The sequence below is a fragment of the Tympanuchus pallidicinctus genome, unplaced genomic scaffold (genome assembly GCF_026119805.1).
Source record: "Tympanuchus pallidicinctus isolate F22 unplaced genomic scaffold, pur_lepc_1.0 scaffold25, whole genome shotgun sequence".
Taxonomy (NCBI): Eukaryota; Metazoa; Chordata; class Aves; order Galliformes; family Phasianidae; genus Tympanuchus; species Tympanuchus pallidicinctus.
The window spans coordinates 7666052-7679475 of NW_026294742.1; the positions used below are offsets into that span (position 1 = coordinate 7666052).

General features: G+C 41.1%; 1 long non-coding RNA gene across 1 annotated transcript; it reads right to left on the reverse strand.

Annotated features, from left to right (window-relative positions):
- Positions 1-1376: 1376 nt before the first annotated feature.
- LOC128083848 (uncharacterized) lies at positions 1377-13407 on the reverse strand. Its single transcript, XR_008208225.1, has 3 exons — positions 13125-13407; positions 8524-8670; positions 1377-1710 (listed from the first exon to the last, which is right to left on the reverse strand). It is a non-coding gene; the product is annotated as an uncharacterized LOC128083848 (long non-coding RNA).
- Between the last annotated feature and the right edge of the window lie 17 nt (positions 13408-13424).

The following is a 13424-nucleotide window of genomic DNA, read 5'->3' on the forward strand; positions in this document are numbered from 1 at the left end:
CCTTATCATTTTAAGGGAAACCAGTTGCCAGGTGAAAAAATCTTCCGTACAGCTTGAACAAACGTAGTTTTCTTCTGTGCAAGACTTCAAACCTATTTTTACAGATAACAGCTCCACAGCTATTTCTGCTTTTTAGGTTTTCCAGCCACAGCATCATTAACACAAGTAAAGCTAATGAGCAAAAGAAGTTAGGAGGAATATCTTAGCTAAAAGCTATTTTCAGCATACTTTTTCAGTGCTGTGAGAGAATAGTAGCTAGTAATCCACCACTGCCCATGAAACCCTTTTTCTCCTGAAAAAATGATTGTAGGCTGTACCCTGGTGAGCAGGATGACAAACATGAAAGATTTAAAAATATTTATTTAGTATTATTTAGTATAAAATATCTAGTATTTAAATATTCACTGGGTATTACCTATTTAGAACTCACATTGACTACTTCTGTATATGTTGATTCTGTATGATTAGAAGCCACTTTTAGCTTTGTCTGTAGCCTTTTATCCTAACTAAACACGTTTCATCTACGAGTGATCTGCAACTTTATTTCAAAACTGCTTCAAAACAAATGTAAAACAAATGTTTCTTACAGCTTGATTAATGTCTTGGGTTTGGGGGCTTTGTTTTTGTTTTCTTTGCAGTTCTGATGCATGCAGCTCAAAGTCACATTGTTTGTCTCCAGTCCAGTCCTTCCCTAAGCTGTGCTGGTGAAATAGCGCGTGGGGTTGCGCAGTGAACCCAGTCAAGGACTTGGTCTTGACTAAAAGAACCTGACCAAAGATGGGTATTTTGAACTTGGATCCCTTTCCTGCACAACAGCCTGACAAAGTCGTGGTAAGGGTCCAGCAGTAGCCTGCAATGGGAAAAGGGGCACAGGGAAAAGATGGCTGCTGAAGGCAGTACAGGGTGCTCGTAAAACTGCAGCTGTGGCTTTACACACTGAAACACCAAACAATGACTTTGGCTTGTTCAATATCTAGGGGGAAAAAAACAAGTAATTTCATAGCAATAATACTGCACTCGTGTTCTCATTAAGTTTCTCCAATATTTATGTCTAAATTAATTGACTGCACTGTGAACTAATGACATACCAGAGGAATCAGTATTCATACATAACAAATGAGAATCCACATAGTAGTGAAAGATCAGAAAAAACATACAAGTGGGCACTTGTGGGAGGAAACACCTCCTTACAGAAAACTTACAAAACCAGATACTAACAGAAAATGAATGGGTATCTTATAGTTACCTTGTGTTTTTCTATCACCAGCCTTGAGTGACTACAGGTGTGCAGAGGAACAAACAGGTACTTGTTAACAGTACCCACAGTGTAGGCCAAGAGGCCAGCCAGTGTCTGCGACTGCTGGTGTCAGTGGGTGTGAACAGCAGGATGTTACCTACAGAGGTGGCACAAGGAGTTGAAACTTCTGCAGAAGCACCTGGAAGGCAAGCTAAGCTGCTGTTCCACATGATTCACTGAAACGGAGTCTGAATTGTATGGAAAATGTTACTGGGGCTGTCTGGTTTATACTGTATTTTTTGGGAGGCTCTGTTGAGTCACTACATTATATACACTATCAAATTAAAATTCAATTACAATTATTTCCTCTTTATTGTACATATTTTAGAATTTTTACCAGTTTTCTTCTGTTGCATTTTCCAGGTGGTCTCTGACATTGCTAGCAAGAAGCACAAACACTCTGAGCTAGACAGCTGCAAGAGATAGAAGGCTAGGAATCACTTGAATGTTAGAAAAACAACTAATAGTAAAAACATCTGCTTTTGTATTTGAGTTTTAAATAAATGTTTCTTTTATTTTATGGCCTTATAGCATAACAGCTACTTAAATTCAGTAATTGCAACACAAAATCTTTAAATATGAGCAAAATTTTACGTAACATTGAAATGGAACAAAAAATTCATACCATTAAAATTAGGGCACATCTTAATTTCTTCTTATTTAATCTTGCCTTCTGTGTTACACTTAAATATAAGAGCTGTGTGGCCCTTTTGGTGTTGCTCTCTGGCCTGTGACTTGCTGCCAGCCCGTCTGTGCAGGAGTGATGCCAACCCTGTGGCAGGATTAACGAAGTGTTGACTGACAGAAACAAACAGTAGCAACTCTTTCTGTGAGTTGTCTAAGATTCACTGCATGCAGCTCACACGCACGGGTGAGAAAAACCACACAGGCCCTCCTTTAATGAGAACTTCCATGTGTAACAAACAGTTTAGAACGCTTCACAAACTTGTATTTATGAAGTACATGCTACACATGGCTGTTCTTCATCAGCACTAAGCTGATACGTCGCCATGCCTTGAGCTCAAATACTGGGACAATTATGAGGTTAAATTGAGATTTAGAAGCTAGGCTATTTTTAAAATCTCTTACTCTACTAATGCGTATTCCCATATAATCCTATCTAAAAATTTATTTTGAAGGCTCAGAGTTTAAGTAGGGAAATGGGGGCTTAATGTAACCAAATCTAGAAAAAGCCTAGATGAGCCACAGGTTTGAGTTGGAGCTGAAAAAAGCAGATTTCATTCACTGCATCTCAGTCAGAAGATGGGAGAGAACTCTTGGAAGATCTCAGAAAGAAAAGCAGTACCTCTGAGGCTCCAAGATAAGATGGTAGGCAGAGCTAGCAAGTTCTCCAAGAACAAAAAATAAAATAGATTTTGTATGAGGTGGCAAACTGGATCTGACAGTAGCCTAGAAGACATCTGGCTCATGCTCCATCCTTGCTGTTCTGCTGGCTGAAGTGATTCGGGGTGAATGAACTAATCTTACTGCTGAACTGTCAGATTCCTCACCAGTATTGACTTCTGAAAGGCCTTCAGAAAGAGCTACTGATGGGAAATGCTAGCTAGGATTGGTATTAAAATGTGATGTTCTCCCCCACAAAAGAATGACATTTGAATTCTTTTAGGACTGCACTGAAAAAGCTTTAAAAGGGTAAACAGAGAAGAGATGATAATCAAATGAGTTCTGCTGTTAAGTGCTGTGATACTGGGAAACTATTTGTCTGCATGCTGTACCCCTCCGCTGCTCTGCCCAGTCAGCAAACGTAGCATCACTGAAATGGGGAACCATCATGCAAGCAGGAACCTCCTTACAAGAAGAAAACTGGAAAGGGAGGGAGGTGCCTTACATCAAGCATTATTCTGAAGTGCTACAGGTTTCCTTCCATACTGTTTGGGGAGTAGTGCAATTCTGACAGTGAAAGCTGTACTTTGTAAAGCTCTGCTCAACAGCAGTCTGTGAATTTAATGGAGAAGATGTAACAGATGTTGAAACAAAACAGTTATGTTCCTAGCAGTATTTTGAACTCATTGGTTAATTTTTTTTTCTGTTCTTGTCAAAGAAAGCTTACATAGACTGTGACAAGACGGAATTACGTGTGATATACAAACATCCTCTCAAAATTCAGAGCTCAAATCTTCCCTTGAGATACTTGAACACAGCTGCTAATTATCTCATAGACCACATTTCACTGTGGTTTGAAGAACACTTGATGACAAAGGAGAAAGCATTCAGTAACACCATCTAGTCTTTAACTGTGCCAGTGCCTCTCAAAAACAGAAGCCCTGCCTTTGTACGGGGGGAAACCTTAAGCTAACAATTTCAGTGCAGAAGTGAGAAACAACCATTGTAAGGACATTCCTCCATTAAGATGAAATATATATATATGAATATATATGAATACATATATATATCACAAATATATGAACAGATGAAATATACATGAAGTTCACCTTTCCTGACAAAATGAAACTGGTCAGGAGGAAAGAGTGCAATTCTCCTTGTTTCATGCAGCAGGAGGTGCACCAAGTATCAGGCTCCCTGGCAAAACCCACTGATCTTAAAGTATTGTTCTGCTTTTGTTCTGGGATAGACTGCCTTAAATGCTCAAATATGACCCACCCTATTCTTCATTTCCATACATTCTACCAAAAGCTTCATCACGCTCCAGATAATGTTTCAGTATTTCAATGTCGAAAATGTGAAGAACTGTGATCTCAGTAAAAGATCAATGTGTGCATTTAACAAATGTATCATTGTTGCAATAAGTCTTAGAAGCAAATGCAGCATTACTGAAGGTGGAAACAATGTTGTTGATATCACTGAACACAGGGAAACCAGAATGAAACATAAATGTCCGCCTTATCCTCTGTGACCTCTCAATTATTCACACGCAGCACAACAGCAATTTCACAGCTTATAGTGAAGAGAAGTGCAGCTCAAACTTCCTGTGGCACGTGTGCTCGTCCCTTTAACTTTCTTATTCTGTAATCACTGAGATAAATTAATTTGCAGTGCATTTTAGTGGCAATAGGAGTTGAAGAAGAAATACCTTTGCCCATTGTGAGCCTGTGTGTTCTTTGTTCTGCTATTTTCCATCCTGATTGTTTTATCTCTGCCACAGTGCCCAATTAACAGAGGAAACGTCATTGCATGCAGAAGACAATGTATTGGTCGCTAACCCTGGCGGAGTGGCGTAGGATATACTTTGTATCTAAAGCTGGAGCTTGCTAGAACAAAGAACGGCTGGTGCAAAACACTTGTTGTAACTTCCCATGGATTTAAAAAAATCTCAATAATAATAATAGATAAGATCCCAAAAATGGAGCTTAGATAAGTTTCACTCAAATATTTATAACTGAGTGTAAATACTTTTTCAGATGTAGGGAAGCCTAGCACTGCCCACTGCTGCTCAGACTTCACCTATCTTAACCACAGGAATTAAAAAAAAAAAGAAAATGAAAACCTTTCTTGACTGAACTTTTGAAACTGGTTGCCATCCAGAGAGTAGCATCTTGATTCCTGAAACTGGCAAAACATTCACTGATTTCTAAGAACATCAATGTTTGATTTGGATTCTCTGCCATAATTCTACTTTTCAAATCACACCAAACCCAACTCCATTTGTTGCACAGTTCTTCATACCAGGCCAGCTAGCTTTTGCTTGTATCGACTCTTTTTTAAACGCATGCAGTCGGGCCACAGTGTGCCCCTGTGCTGTTACATAAAACCCACAGGTGTACTGTCAAAAAAAGGTTCACTGTAGGGTGGCAATGGAAACATGTTGGCATAAAGAAACAGCCTCTTTAGCTGAGTTGGTCATATGATTGGTATTTGGCAGAGACTCACAGCATGACTCAGTGACAATCTTTTAACAGTGAAGCTTCTCATATAGTAAACATTCCCAAGCACTGGACTCTATAGTTTTATTTCACTGAAGCAAAATCCTATTATATTAAATTATAATGTGGAAACATTCTCTGTTTTAATTTAATGAATAGAGCTCTAAGTCTTTGCCATCTGTTCCACCCTTTAATTACAAAAACAAAAAAGAACATTCACAATCTCATCACAGAAAGAAGTGATTTGGATACACAGGTAAGTATCAGACTGAATGCTCACACCTGTTACATGCATACGTGCCTGTTTCCCTGGCAGTAAAGCTATGCTTTGCTGGTATCGTCCTGGTTTTAAATGCATGCACTGGTAGTTTCAAGAGGACAAGTGGTTATTTATTCCTTTACTTGAAAATCTTGTGTCCAGCACTGTGGCTTCCATTTTAGAAATAACTGCTTTTCAGGATATGTGATTTTATCTTTGTGCTTGCAAGCCATTGAACACCTACAGTCTTCTGGGGGCAAAAGGTGGTACAGAAAAACAGTGAACAAAAAGCCATGTTACAGCTATTCTCTTCCAGCAGATGTATGGTTTGCTGGTTTTTTTTGTGTAACATCATGGGCTCTCCTCTGTAAAAGGAATATCTACAGGAACTTCCTCCAACGATCACCTAGAAAGCATTTACATTTAAAACACATGAACAAAAGGCAAGCATTTGCATTCAGTGGTGCTGCCCAAAAGGTTGTCAATTTGTATCATAAGAAAATAATAAGTTGGTTCACCTAGAAGTCACAAATCTCCTCTTAAGGATAACTTACACTTTGAAGAAAGTGCATTTCAGTTTAAGGAAAACAAAAATCAACCAATAAACAAAACTATTCAACCAGCAAAATCTATAATAGCTCCTGTAACACCTCACAGCAGGGGAAGTGAGAACTGATCCAAGAGACATCTTCCTTCTCCTGACCCCCAGCCCTCAGAACCTCCTGCTGTACTGGTTCCATAGCACAGAGTAAGAGAAAACAGAAGCATATTAAATTGTCCCATGAAAGCAGACGAACTTGTTGTGAAAGAAGTCAGCCCTATCTCAAGGCTACTGCAACGTACACAACTTTATTGTGGAAATTCTTTCACCTGGTTATTACTTACACATGAATAATTCCTGCTTCATTTTGGTAAGTTTGCCTGCTGCCTCCAATTGGACATTGTAAAAAATCAGAACAGTAGTAGCTGAACCAATTAAGTTGCTTGGAATACTAGAAGTACAAATATGAATGATCTTCCTTTGTAACAGAAACTATTTTGTAAGGGAAGTGTAACCATACTCAGGAAAGAGACAGCCCTTCTTGAAAAGGTACATTGAGGGGCTACATCTAGAAACAGCTGCAACACAGCAGGTAGATTCCATACAGTTATGCAGCTGAGAATAATTTATCTTATCATTTTGATGACCTGGATGTCTGTGTATCTCACAGCAGCAAGTAAGGCTATTACTAGCTTCTGCTTTTGAACTTGGAACTGACAGCTTTTGGATGCACTTACTGCCTACAAAGAAAATTCAGCTAGTTCTTCATCTAACACAGCTCAAGAGCAGCATGAAGTTGGGCAGTCTGGGCCTGTAAGCCTTCAGGATTCATTGGTCTGGACTTCACTAGGTGTGTGTCTGCAGCACCTGCACAACAGACACACAGCAAAACGTTCTGGACACCTGTACTCCAGGGTTAACAAAAGGGGGGTGCTGTTTGTTACTGAATGTACTCAACAGTTACCACCAATAGCAAGTGTATCTATAAAAAGGAAAATCATATCTTTGCTTACAAAGATTCCAGTTCCAGGTGAAATGAGGAGAGCTTTGTCATTACCATCTACCAGTTTTACCAGGGATTAACGATTCAATTCACAGTCAATTCTTGTTTTTAGGTTAGATGAAAGAATTTTATTAACCAAACTTGTAAGAGTGCATTTTTCACTGCCATCATACACCTCCTTAGAGGAAAAGCTTCTCAAGTTAGAATGGTGTTTCCGAGCCTTACGAGGTGCAGCGGGGATCACTAAATCCCACAGATTAAATAAGTAAAATGCATTACTCAAAGAGGAGATCAGGGTTTGCTGTTACAGTTATCACTGGGAGAACTGGGAAGTCAGGTGCATATGAAGGAGATATCTTTTGTTCTCAGGATTGACCACTGCCCTTTCCAGTCATTTTTTTACCTTTCCCAAGTCATGGGAATTTGACAGAAATTATGAGGAAAGGTTGAGGAAGGTGGCCCAGCTCAAGGCTGCCAGGGTAAATAGTTTTAGCTAGGAAAACTGGAAACAGTGCTTCATGTAAGAACACAGAGTTAGTAATGAAGAAACTCAGGTTTATCAAGTGCAGCTCCATGCACCTGGGGATATTCTCTCTCCAGGTAATTTACCATTGTCATTTCATTTTGCATGTTTATATATTTACCATTAGTGCACACGCAAATATTTTGACTGGCAGTGAGATGGCATGACTGGGAGTTTCTGTTTGGGCAATACAGGATTATGAAGAATGCTTATGCTAAGGACTGAGAGGTGCTGACAACACATGATTTTACAGTGCCAGACCTGAGTCAGTCTGTGCACCTTTGTTTTCATGAATATTAAACTGGTTCTCAAACTTTCTTCAAAAAAGAAGTATATTCTATCCAGGCTTTGCATAACCCAGCTACAGTAGTGCAAATAATTCCAGGTTACTGTAGTATGTTCTTCAACCCAACCCTTAAAATAAGGCTTTTGGTGAGAACGCAGTTATGTAAGGCTGCAACAAGATTCAAAATGATAATTATTATCCAACTTGTCACCTATTTTTAACATCTAAAATGGAAGGCACTGAAATTCTTAATGATAATATTCGAAGAGTGAAGCACAGCAGTGAATCTACACAATGAAATCTGCTCAGTATTAGGTTAAAAATAAGGTCAGGTTATTATTTGTAACTAGCGATCACTAATAATACACTTGTTAACCCCAGTGAAACAATATCAGGGTCTAAGAATAAATGTTCCTATGCAGTGAATATAACACAGTTCTCCCTTGTCCTTTAGCACATACACAAATAGATTTCAAAAGAAATTTTCCCTCCTCTGCCTCTCTATTCAAAGCAAGTATTTAAAGCAGCAGCCAGGACACTGCACTGCTGAGAACTGGCACTGAGCTGAGTGCCAAGGCAGTAGTTTAGCAAGGCACCTTTAGCAGATTGTGCATTCCTGTTTTGTCATGCAAGACATCTGCGGTATCTTCAAAACAACATTGGTATAGTATTAACATGCTTCTAGAAGCCATGGGTACAGTCCTCCTCAGCTGGGTTCAGGCTTCCTACACTACAACACTCTGGCAGTGCTACGAAGAAAACATATATTTACCTGGCAGGAAAGTGGGGGAGGAATAGCTCACATTTTCTTGCTCCAATCCTTTCTGCAGTTGTTATAGTTTAATTCTCCAGTCGCTTGAACCAGATGAAGGTCAATAGGATAGTCACTGTAAGGTAGCATTAACTGAAGAGTAAACATCTGAGAAAGGAAAAAAGAAAAAAAGCATTGGCTACAACGCAGAAAATCTCCCTCATTCACTCAAATAAACAGGCTACAGAATGACTACAGCGGGTAGGTGTTGCCTGTCTTAAGTGTAACTGGAACTTCAGGACAAGAAAAAGAATGACAGGATAAAGGTAAGAGTCCTTTCTGTTGGCTGAACTGCACTGTGTACTTCTTGCCCATTATCACAGCACTTCACAAGGCCACAGTCAGGCACAGGTAAAATATCTCCGAGTTCAAGCTTAACATTCTTAGATCTGCAGGAAGGGTACTCAGCTCTCCTGGATTTATAGGCATTTAATAGAATGGTAGCCTCATTCCAAATAAAACAAACCTCATTACAGAGCTGAAGGCTCCTGACCTACATTAGCTAGGTGCCTACTTCTGGATTAGTTTCCACATTTTTCCTTAAGTCTGTGCACCAAGATGAGGAGAGAAAACGCATCCTGCATTGGCTCTAGTCCTAATTCAGTTGTCACATTGTGTGAGAGATCTCAGAAACAAGCAGAGCAATCCTCTGCTGTGATGTTGAAACTTGGGAAAAAAACAACACAAGCACCTCTTACAAGTCCTGCATTTTTTGGATTCCTAAAGCCAATCATTTAGAAGCCAGAGACAGTGATTACTCCATAATATCCTGGCACAAGAAGCAAAGATACAGCAATAAAAAGCTTGATTCGCATCTCCATAACTACTGATTGTGTGCATTAATAATGTGTTGTGTTCCTGAGCGCTTAAACATCGTTTATAGAAATAAAAGACTCAAGACAAGGAGAGCTTTCCCAAACAGAATACTTGTGATGCGAGTTGTGCTGATCTGAGCCTGACAGGAGCACCAGAAAGCCTCAAGTCCTCTGGCAGAAACTTAGCACGGCACTTCACAGATGTTTACAGTATTGGTTTAAAAGGAAGGAATTTAAGCACGTCCCCAAGTATCTACTGAACTTGACTCTAAATGCTCTCATCATGTTTGGCAGGTTACTTAATTGCTGTCCCCTCAACGGGGCTGAAATAATGTCTTTGTCTACCTGGCAACAGTGGCAAAGTGTCTGTCCTGGCAGAGGCAGTATTTGCAAAGTGCCCTAAAGATTTTCACACCTTACGAGGATGTGCAGCATCTTCAGAGCTGAGGAAGAGCCCGGCTGCGTGCCCAAGGGCACTGCGAGGTGCAATCATCAGCGGTGGATGCAGCGTGAGAAGTGGAACGCTGCCAAGTGCCCAACTCTCCAGAACTACTTCAGCTCTGCTAACTATTACAGATGTAATATTTGTGAATGAGCAACCCTGCCCTCGGTCTTTTGGCTACAAAGTATCTGTGTTTACTGATTACTGCCCTTCACAGAAACCATTTAATGGAAGTCTTAAATGTAAGGGCAGTATTAGTATGTCAGGGATTTGTCATGCCCTATCTGGACCCTGGAGTGAGTCAAACATAAAGAACTTATATTTGCTCATGCTGACGTAACAAATATCTGACAAATAGCTTTTTGTCTAGTTCTCATCTCTTGCAATCATTCTGCTAAGGATCACAAAGCTTATCTAACTGAAGGGGACCAAGGAGACAAAGAACACACTGTATTTTGTCTCGGGAAGGGGCTGATGTCTGAACACAAGATGTGTATTTCTGGCCTAATTTGATCAGGGAAGTCCATTTGCCCCCAGAGGCAGATGACTTCTACAGTGAAGCATCAACTTCTACACTCTTTGCTGAAAAAAAACACAAACAAAAGCCAACAAAACCTACACACATGAACCCAGGAAGTTAACTCTAGATTATAATCCAGAGATACCACCTTTAGATAATGTAGCATAATATTCTAACTCTGCATTTAGCACTGAAACACCATAGCAACAGACACTTCAGATATGCATTGGCACATAATTTAGATCTAGTAAAACATTCACATAGAGATAAATATGAAGAGATATAATTTACACGTTGCTTACTCTGTAATGGCCAATCAAAATGATGTTCATTTAGCTGTGTGACGCCTTGCAATATAATTCTGCATAGTTTAAACACTGACTGATGTCTTATACTGTGAAGGAAATGCGGGAGTCACTGCAGTAATTGACAGAACAATTGCAATTGCTAACGTACACGGGAGTCAATTTGAGATTCATTTCAGGCTGTTACAGCATTAGCTTGCACTAATATAGACGGTTTTGTTAAAAAACAAAGTTGGACACTCTATCAGTCTGATGTGTGTAAGCACAGGCACAGCCAGCTTCAGTAGTAAGCCTTCCTAAAAAATGCCATATGACAACTCGTCAGTGACTCAGGAGCCAGGACTGCACATGGCAGTGAGGACAATCCTTGAGTCATCACAGCAGCCACACCCAGCACATCTCCTTAGCTACAAACCACACACACACAGCAGCCTGGCACAAATACTAAATACGAGGATTATTCCGACCAGTTTACAGTTTAATCTTGCCGTGTACCTGAAGGACTGCCAAACCTCCAGCTTATGCAATGCAGCAGGCATTCTTTCATTATTCCCCTTTCCTTTGAAGGTTCTGATAACTATCTGGGAGAGAAGAGAGAAGCAACCACAATTCATTGAGCTATTGATTATGACTCTCAAGAAGGCGGAATAGATCTGACTTCTGATCCAAACGCAGCTTATAGGCTGAGACAACACAAGGATAAAGAATAGAGCATTTGTTCTAGATGGAACTTCAATTTTTTCCCTTCTATGTGAGCACCCAGATAACTGGATCCTCAATATTGCTGTGCCAACTCCTGAATTCTCTCCTAGTCAATGGCACAGCTTCAGCTGCAAGCAGGGAACGACGAATTCCCTACATCCTCAAGCAGTGCTTAGTTGAGCTAAGAGCTATGACTGCCTTTTCAAACAAGAAAGGAACCTTTTCGTAGCAGAGCACTCTAACACTAAGGCTCCTGTGAACCTATGGCAGATTTGGGAGCCACCACTTTTGCTTTAGAGACAGCAGCAATCACTGTTGCAATCTGTAAGGAGCACTGCCCAGCACACATTACGTGTGTTTTCTCTGCACATATCAGATAAAACATCACAGGACTTCAGTTGCAGTTTCATAAGCAAGTAAGTTAAGATTTTCCTGCTGCTGAGAAGGCTTTATTTCTCCTCCTTAGCTTTTCTGATCACTCATTTTTGCTGGCAACAGAAGCGGCACACTGCAGAAGCAGAACTGTGACCAGCAACAGCCCCAGGTGGCTGCCCACCAGCTGGGAATTCCTTGCTCTGAATCACCTCTGCAAGGTGCTGAAGCACTTATTTCTCTTGAGACTAAGGCACAGAGTACTAAAATTGTTGGTTTGGATTTTTTTCTGAATATTGTGGAAAGTAAATTAAAAGAGCAGCAGTAATTAATGTTTTTTTTTTGTAGTCAGGGCATAACTAACATTGGTATCAGAAAGAATTCAGAATCTGGGTTTCACCAGGAATACCACTATCTCTATGAAAACAAAAGCTAAATATGGTCTTTAAACATCTTACTATGCCAGAACAATTACTAGAGAAAATAAACTTTAACTTAGCTAGTTAAATAAGAGACAATGTTATTGCCTTATCTTCTTTCCATTTATGTGTTCAAGATTATTTGGGAGGTATTGAAGAAGCAGTGCCACAAAACAAATTCTTGCAATTTTTCAATGAACAACACTTTTCCTTCTAGTTTTAAGGCACAAAACTACAGGCATTTGAGGATGAGCAAACCCATGGAAAGGACACCGAGGAAAAAAACTGAACACCTAAAGAAAGGCATGCAAAAAAAAAATGCACATCTTATAGGGAGAGTGTGACGTGAAGGAACCGAGACTGATGAGTGAGAACAAACATTCTTTCCCCTTTGCTCACTATTTTGTTTCTTTGCTTCAACTGCAGGCAAAGGATTTAACCCTTTCCACTCCCTGTCAAGAGACAACTGATCCCTACTAACCAGAAAGCCTTTGGTGAGTGGGTAACTCCGAAGGAGCAAATGTCCAAATTCTGATCCACTTTACTGATTTTATTTTTTTTAACTGGTTACTTCACACGCTTTGGAAGTTACTGTAGGGAAATGCACACGACTAGCACCTCTGTCATTTAAGATGAAGATCACTAAAATACATATTCTGCTACAGGCCACACATTCACATTCCTTTTGCTTCTTTTTCACCATGTTATTTTTATTTCTTACTGGTACCTTTACAAAGCAGGTGCTCGCCCGCACCGAGGCCCACCAGCTCCCCGCACACTGCTGGCAGCGCACACTGCTCTCAGCCCCTCACCCCAGAGGTTTGCAATAACCACGCTCTGAGCTACGAGCGCACGGACAGCAGCAGGCCGCGCACAATTACAAGCATTCCTCTCCCTCTCCAAGACCTCAGGAAGCCAGGCACCCCGCCCGGGCTACGCTCCCCGAGGAGGGCAGCTCCACACCCCGCTCCCTCACAGCTCTCCCACCTCCTCAGGGCCGCGGGCGGAGCCGAAACGCCGCCCCGCAGAGCTGCCCACAGCCGCACCCTGGACGGGCGGGAAAACCTCTTGACCCCCGGCTCATCCCGCGCACGCGCGATAACCCCCTCACAGTGCGCAAGCCCCGAGCCCCCCAGCTATTATGCGCCGCGCGGAGTTGCGCATGCGGAGCCTCGAGTGCCGTCGGGCCAGTCGGGCCGGTCCTGCCCATAGCGCGCAGACGCGGTACCTCCCCGCTACTGCGCACGCGTCGTCACCTCCCATGGCGGCTCCCTCCCCTCCCCGTAG